The sequence below is a fragment of the Colobus angolensis genome, unplaced genomic scaffold, assembly GCF_000951035.1.
Source record: "Colobus angolensis palliatus isolate OR3802 unplaced genomic scaffold, Cang.pa_1.0 Scaffold34, whole genome shotgun sequence".
Lineage (NCBI taxonomy): Eukaryota > Metazoa > Chordata > Mammalia > Primates > Cercopithecidae > Colobus > Colobus angolensis.
This window is the reverse complement of record NW_012116710.1, coordinates 6,670,114-6,677,381: the sequence shown is the minus strand read 5'-3', so window position 1 is coordinate 6,677,381 and position 7,268 is coordinate 6,670,114.

The following is a 7,268-nucleotide window of genomic DNA, read 5'->3' as shown; positions in this document are numbered from 1 at the left end:
AGCACACCAACGTGGCACATGTATACATATGTAACAAACCTGCACATTGTGCACATGTACCCTGGAACTTAAAGTATAATTAAAAAAACAGTTTTTATTGTGTATTTATTCCTGTTTATTTATTTTTAATTATTATTATACATTAAATTCTGGGATACATACATGTACAGAATGTATGAGTTTATTACCTAAGTATATATTTGCCATGGTGGTTTGCTACAGCCATCAACCCGTCATCTACATTAGGTATTTCTCCTAATGCTATCCCTCCCTTTTGAAGGGGTGGCCTGCCCCCCACACCTGTGGGTGTTTCTCATCAGGTGGAATGAGAGACTTGAAAAAAGAAAGAGACACAGAGACAAAGTATAGAGAAAGAAAAGTGGACCCAGGGGACCAGTGCTCAGCATAGGGAGGACAAGCCAGCATATGGACAAGCACTGGCACTGATCTGAGTTCCCACAGTATTTATTGATCATTATAATAGGGTAATAGTGGGGAGAGGGTCAGCAGGAAAACATGTAAACAAAGGTCTCTGTGTCATAAACAAGGTTAAGAGAAGGTGCTGTGCCTTGATGTGCACTTACACAAACATCTGGGTGCATTAAAGAGCAGTATTGCCACTAGCACGTCTCACCTCCAGCCTTAAGGCTGTTTTCTCCTATCTCGGTAAATAAAACATACAATAGGGTTTTACACAGAGACATTCCGTTCCCAGGGATGGGCAGGAGACAGGTGCCTTCCTCTTATCTCAACTGCAAAGAGGCCTTCCTCTTTTACTAATCCTCCTCAGCACAGACCCTTTACTGGTGTCGGACTGGGGGTCGGTCAGGTCTTCCCCTTCACATGAGGCCATATCTCAGGCTATCACATGGGGAGAAACCTTGGACAATACCTGGCTTTCCTAGGCAGAGGTCCCTGCGGCCTTCCACAGTGTATTGTGTCCCTGGGTACTTGAGATTAGAGAATGGTGATGACTTTTACCAAGCATACTGTCTTCAAGCACTTTTTTAACAAAGCACATCCTGCAGAGCCCTAAATTCATTAAACCTTGAGTCAACACAGCACATGTCTCTGTGAGCACAGTGTTGGGGCTCGGGTTATAGATTAACAGCATCTCAAGGCAGAAGAATTTCTCTTAGTACAGAAAAAAATTGGTCTCTTATGTCTACTTCTTTCTACACAGACACAGTAACAGTCTGATCTCTCTTTCTTTTCCCCACATTTCCCCCTTTTCTTTTCAACAAAACCGCCATCGTCATCATGGTCCGTTCTCAGTGGTTGCTGTCTCTTCGGAGCTGCTGGGTACACCTGCAGACTAACAACAGACACAACAGGCACACAAGGATTAATATGAAATTTACAATAGTAGTACTTCCGATGGTCTTAACCCAAGTTACAGGGTTAAGATTTGCGAGGCCATCAGCAACTCCCGCGATTGTCTCAGTTCCTGGTACCAAATTTAAATAGGCTTTTGATGCTTCAAAACTTTGTTCTTTTATTTTGGAAATGCCTAAAGTGAGATTATCTTCTCTTCCCTGTAGGTGGCATCTAACCATGTCCCAGTGAAGCTCAGACTCATTATAAACTCGGGGTGTAATACAAAAATCTGACGTATTCCAGTCACACTGTAACTGGAAACGATGTTCTAAGCTCATGAGCCTATTTCCCATCCAAATGACTGTTTGTCTAAGATCATTAATTTGATTTGCCAATTTTTGATCAATACCAGATTGTGAATTCCACAATGTTGTAGAATTTTTTTGCCAATTGTTAACAAAGTTTACCATCTGAACAGAAGAGTGCAATGCAACTCCACCACAGCGGCCGTAGCTGTGACTGCAATTAATCTCACAATTACCACGATCAAAGTAAAAATGAATCTTTTAGATCTATTTAAAATGCCTTTTAATACTTCAGTCAAAATATGGATGGATGGCGAGGGCTCCCACCACCGGTCCATGGACACAGGGATCTTCACGGCCTTCTCTTGCTCTCACTAGCAGAATACAGTGCTGCCAATTAAAAGTCGAATCAATGCAAGTAAACAATCTACAGTTGTCACAGGTTGTAGTTTGGGAGTCTGGTTTAATAACTATATTTCCTACAACTAGCATATAAGGGGGCTTTACAAAACTTTGTGAAGGAACTGTGAGACTGGAATTTAGGTTGATAGAATAAAATGGCTTAAAATCTCGTTTCTATAGCTTGATTTCCAGACCAAATTCTAATGCGGTATGAGGCCACAGTAACCCTCCATAATGCTGGATGTTCAGGACCAGAAACAGGACTTATTTTTGGTCTTGGAGTAGAGATTCCTTTTTCTCCCCATTCCCAAGGGTAGAAAGACCGTAATTTTTTTTTTTTTTTTTTTTGAGACAGAGTCTCGCTCTGGCACCCAGGCTGGAGTGCAGTGGCGCGATCTCAGCTCACTGCAAGCTCTGCCTCCCGGATTTACGTCATTCTCCTGCCTCAGCCTCCTGAGTAGCTGGGACTACAGGCGCCCACCACCTTGCCCGGCTAGATTTTTTTTGTATTTTTTTAGTAGAGATGGGGTTTCACCATGTTCGCCAGGATGGTCTCGATCTCCTGACCTTGTGATCCGCCCGTCTCAGCCTCCCAAAGTGCTGGGATTACAGGCTTGAGGCACCGCGCCCGGCCGAAAGACTGTAATTTTTTGTGCTTATGTTGTCTAAACTTTCTGTTAAGTCATTATCAACAGCTGGACTGACTTGTGCACTGGGACATGATTGAGTTTATCCTGTGCAATTGTGGTATAATTGACCTCGAGGTGCTCAATCTATAATAGTTCTGAATTCATTGTTTTGTAATATCACCACATTATCGGTCATACATTCTTCCCAAACTAAAACTTCTGTGTCTTTTGATTCTTTGAGAATTTCCTTGGAGCAAGGTTTCCCTTTAGGCCTGCATTTTAATGATCTTTGAGAAGAAAAGTCCTGTAAATATTTACCTGTGGCCTGAGTAACATTCCACTTACCATGTAGTAAATCTACTGCTGGTACTGACAGTAGGTACTTCTACCAACCAATTTTGGATAGCAGGCATTAGACATCCTGGTGCTTTCCCTAAGCAAATAGGAGGATAATGATACCTGGTGGAAACATTTATCATCATTCCTTCTTCCTCAGGTTTGGCAGGGCAACGATTATCTGGGGGCCAGGTATCCATACACTATTATTAACATATACTTCAATAGGATTATCCGTCCATGTGACTGTCCGAATTAAGGGCGGGAAAGGCACATACGTCCAGTGGGTATAATTAGCTGCAGCTGCTCCTGCAGGCATGGGAGACTTACCACCGTTAACATAATCATCAAAGTTGCAAGCAGCATGTTCTCTGGAGTTTGTGTCACCTTTTTGCTCTCTAGACTTTTTTTTAGCTAACTGTGTCAGCTTCTTTAATTGTGCCCAAGTTGGTGGCTCTGCCTTCTTGGTGGATGGCAACTTCATCTGTTCTTCTGACATCACCATTTTGTTCATCTTGTGAGTTGATGGTGCTCGACTGTGGTGCTTCTGTCTCCCTGGAGGCGCTTTTCTTTGCATCTCCCATAGGTAGAACTTCAAATGTTTAGTGGGTATCCAAACAGGAAGCTGATTTTCTCCTGGTGAAACACAAGCAAAACCTCCCCCACATTATCACCTTCCCTATTTCCCATGTCTTATTTTTTTGTCTTTCCACCAAATCAGTTTTCCTTCATGCGGGCTGTTCTTTTTACCAGTAAGATGTGTTCTGCAGAAGTAGTAGTTTGATGTCTATAAATCTTTAAAAAATTTAAAGTACAGAGTGCTAGATTAAGTTGCATCTGAGGAGTGATACACTCCTTACTGTCTCCCCCTTCTTTTTGTTTAACTAATTGAGTTTTGAATGTTCTATTAGTTCTTTCAGCTATGGCCTGTCCTTGGGAATTATAGGGAATTTCTGTTGTATGTATACTTTTCCATTGATTTAAGAATTTTTGGAAGGCTTTACTACAGTATCCTGGTCCATTGTCAGTTGAAAATTTTTCTGGAACTCCCATTACAGCAAAACAAGATAATAAATGTTTTTTAACACGGGAAGTACTTTCTCCTGTCTGGCAGGTCGCCCATATGAAATGTGAATAAGTATCAACTGTCACATGGACACATGATAATCTTCCAAATGAAGATACATGTGTAACATCCATTTGCCATAACACATTTGGACACAGACCTCTGGGATTAACTCCTGCCTCTTGAGCGGGCAGGTGTAGGACTTGACACTGGGTGCAGTGTTGTACAATATTTTTTGCCTGTTTCCATGTGACATCAAATTTGTTTTTTAATCCTGCTGCATTTACATGAGTCAAAGCATGAAGTTCTTGTGCTTTTATGAATGCAGAGGATACCAGTAAGTCATCTTGTTCATTTGCTTTAGTTAAAAGCCCCGGTGAATTAATGTGTCCTCAAATATGAGTAATATAAATTGGGAAATTTCTTTTTCTTACAGTTTGTTGTAATAAATTGAACAGATGGTTTAACTGAACATCCATGCTATATTTAATTAGAGCTGTCTCAACATTCCTTGTAGCCTGATCTACATATGCAGAATCTGATACAATATTAATAGGTTGATTAAAATCTTATAACACTGTGACGACTGCAACCAACTCTGCTCTTTGAGCTGATTGATACTGAGTTTAGATGACTTGCTCTTTTGGCCCTGTGTAAGCCGCCTTTCCATTGCTGGAACCATCAGTAAACACTGTCAGAGCATTTTCTAAAGGCTAATGTCTGCTAATTTTAGGTAAAATCCAAGTAGTCAATTTTAAAAACTGGAAGATTTTTGGTTTTGGGTAATGATTATCAATAATTCCCACAAAATTAGCAAGACCAATCTGCCAAGCACCAGAATTGATAAAGGCTTGTCTAACTTGTTCCTCGTTTAAAGGAAAAACTATTTTGTCTGGGTCATTTCCACACAATTTTATTATTTGCAATCTTGCCTGACCAATTAATGTAGTTATTTGATCCAAGTACAATGTAAAAGTCTTAACTGTACTGTGAGGAAGGAACGACCACTCCACAGGACCAGTATTTTGAACAATGATGCCTGTTGGAGAATGTGCAATAGCAAAAATCAAAAGTTGGAGTGGGGCCAAGGGATTTATTCTATTTATTTGCGGTGACTGCAATTTTTCTTCCACTAATTTAATTTCTTTTGTTGCCTCTGGGGTTAATACTTTTTTACTGTTTAAGTCTGGGTCTCCTCTTAAGATAAAGAACAAATTTGACATGGCAGAAGTAGGAATGCCTAGAGTTGGCTGAATCTAATTAATATCTCCTAGCAATTTTTGAAAGTCATTTAATGTTTTTAATGTTTCTTTTCTTATTTCTATTTTTGTGGCTTAATTTTTCTATTTTCTACCTGCATCCCTAAATAATGAAAAGGAGTAGAGGTTTCAATCTTATCAGATGCTATTGTCAGTCCTGCATTGGCAACTTCTGCTTGCAGAAATGTATAACAGTCAATTAATTTGTGTCTCATTTCTGCAGCACATAAAGTATCATCAACATAATGAATGATATAACAGTCTGAAAACTTGTCTCTAATTGGTTGAAGAGCTTGACCTACAAAAGTCTGACAAATAGTTGGACAATTAAGCGTTCCCTGAGGTAATGCTTTCCACCGAAACCTGGTGGCTGGTTCTTTATTATTTATGGCTGGTATAGTAAAGGCAAATTTTTCATAATCTTGCTCCACCAGAGGAATGGTAAATAAGCAGTCCTTCAGATCAATTATAATTAAAGGTCAATTTTTGGGATCATGGCCAGAGAGGACAACTCGGGTTGGAGAGGACCTGTGGGTTGAATCACGGCATTTACGGCTCTTAAGTCGGTTAACATAAGCCATCTGCCGGGCTTTTTTTGAATTACAGACACGAGAATTCCAAGGCGAGAATGAAGGCTCAATATGTCCCTTTTCTAATTGTTCCTTTGATAATAAATGTAAAGCCTCCAGTTTTTGTTTCGGTAGCGGCCACTGATTTAGCCATACCGGGTTTTCTGTTTTCCAAGTCAATGGAATGGGTTTAGGAGGCTCTACAGTGGCCGCCCCTAAAAAGGATACCCTATTCCTTTTCTTTCTTAAGTTCCCTCAGTCCCAATTGGGACTTTAATGCCATTTTCATGTTTTCCTAGTCCCTTTCCGGGTATATATCCCATCTTAGTCATGATTTTTTGACTCGTAGGGCTGTATAATGGGGTGGGCATAGTGTTTTCTGCATCCCATTGTTGTAATAAATCTCAACTCCACAGATTAACAAGAATTGAAGTAATCCTTGGTTGAACAGTACTGTCTTTTTATTATTATTATTATTATTATTATTATTATTATTATACTTTAAGTTCTAGGGTACATGTGCATAACGTGCAGGTTTGTTACATATGTATACTTGTGCCATGTTGGTGTGCTGCACCCATCAACTCGTCATTTACATCAGGTATAACTCCCAATGCTATCCCTCCCCTCTCCCCCCTCCCTGTGATAGGCCCTGGTGTGTGATGCTCCCCTTCCCGAGTCCAAGTGATCTCATTTGAACGTACTTTCTTGATTATTAGGCCCTAAACAATGTAAAATCATAATACTTTGATACACTTCTGAGGCAGTGCCTATGCCGACAAGTCCTGCAACAGTCTTTTGTTTAGGCCAATTTTTTGGCCACTGATTTAAAGCAATGATAGGGACATCTGCTCCAGTTTCTACTAACCCTTCAAACTGTTCTCCTTGAATAATGGCCTTACACACAGGTCTGCTCTGTAAGACCTGACTTGCCCAATATGCAGCCTTTCCTGTTGGATCAGTGCTTCTGAACCCTCCTGTTCTTTATATCTCACTGTTTCCAACCTTAATATAAGGCAGGAGTAATAACTGAGCAATCTTGTCTCCTGGACTGGCACTCCAGGGAATTGAGGAGCTAATAACCAATTGAATTTTGCCTTTGTAGTCTGAATCAACCACACCGGTATGAATTTGAACTCCCTTTAGATTTAGACTTCATCTTCCTAAGATTAGTTCTAGAGTCCCCTCAGGCAGTGGGCCATATACCTCTATGGGGATTTTTTGTAGGAGCTCCCTGTGAAGCAGAGAGACTGCTTGTATAGTACATAAATCTACTGCTGCACTGCTGCTTGTGGTGGGGAATAATTGCCGTATTGTGATAACTGGCTAATTCCCTGAGGCACCTGTGACAGTGGGGGATTGTTGTCCCTGAAAACCCTGAGGTG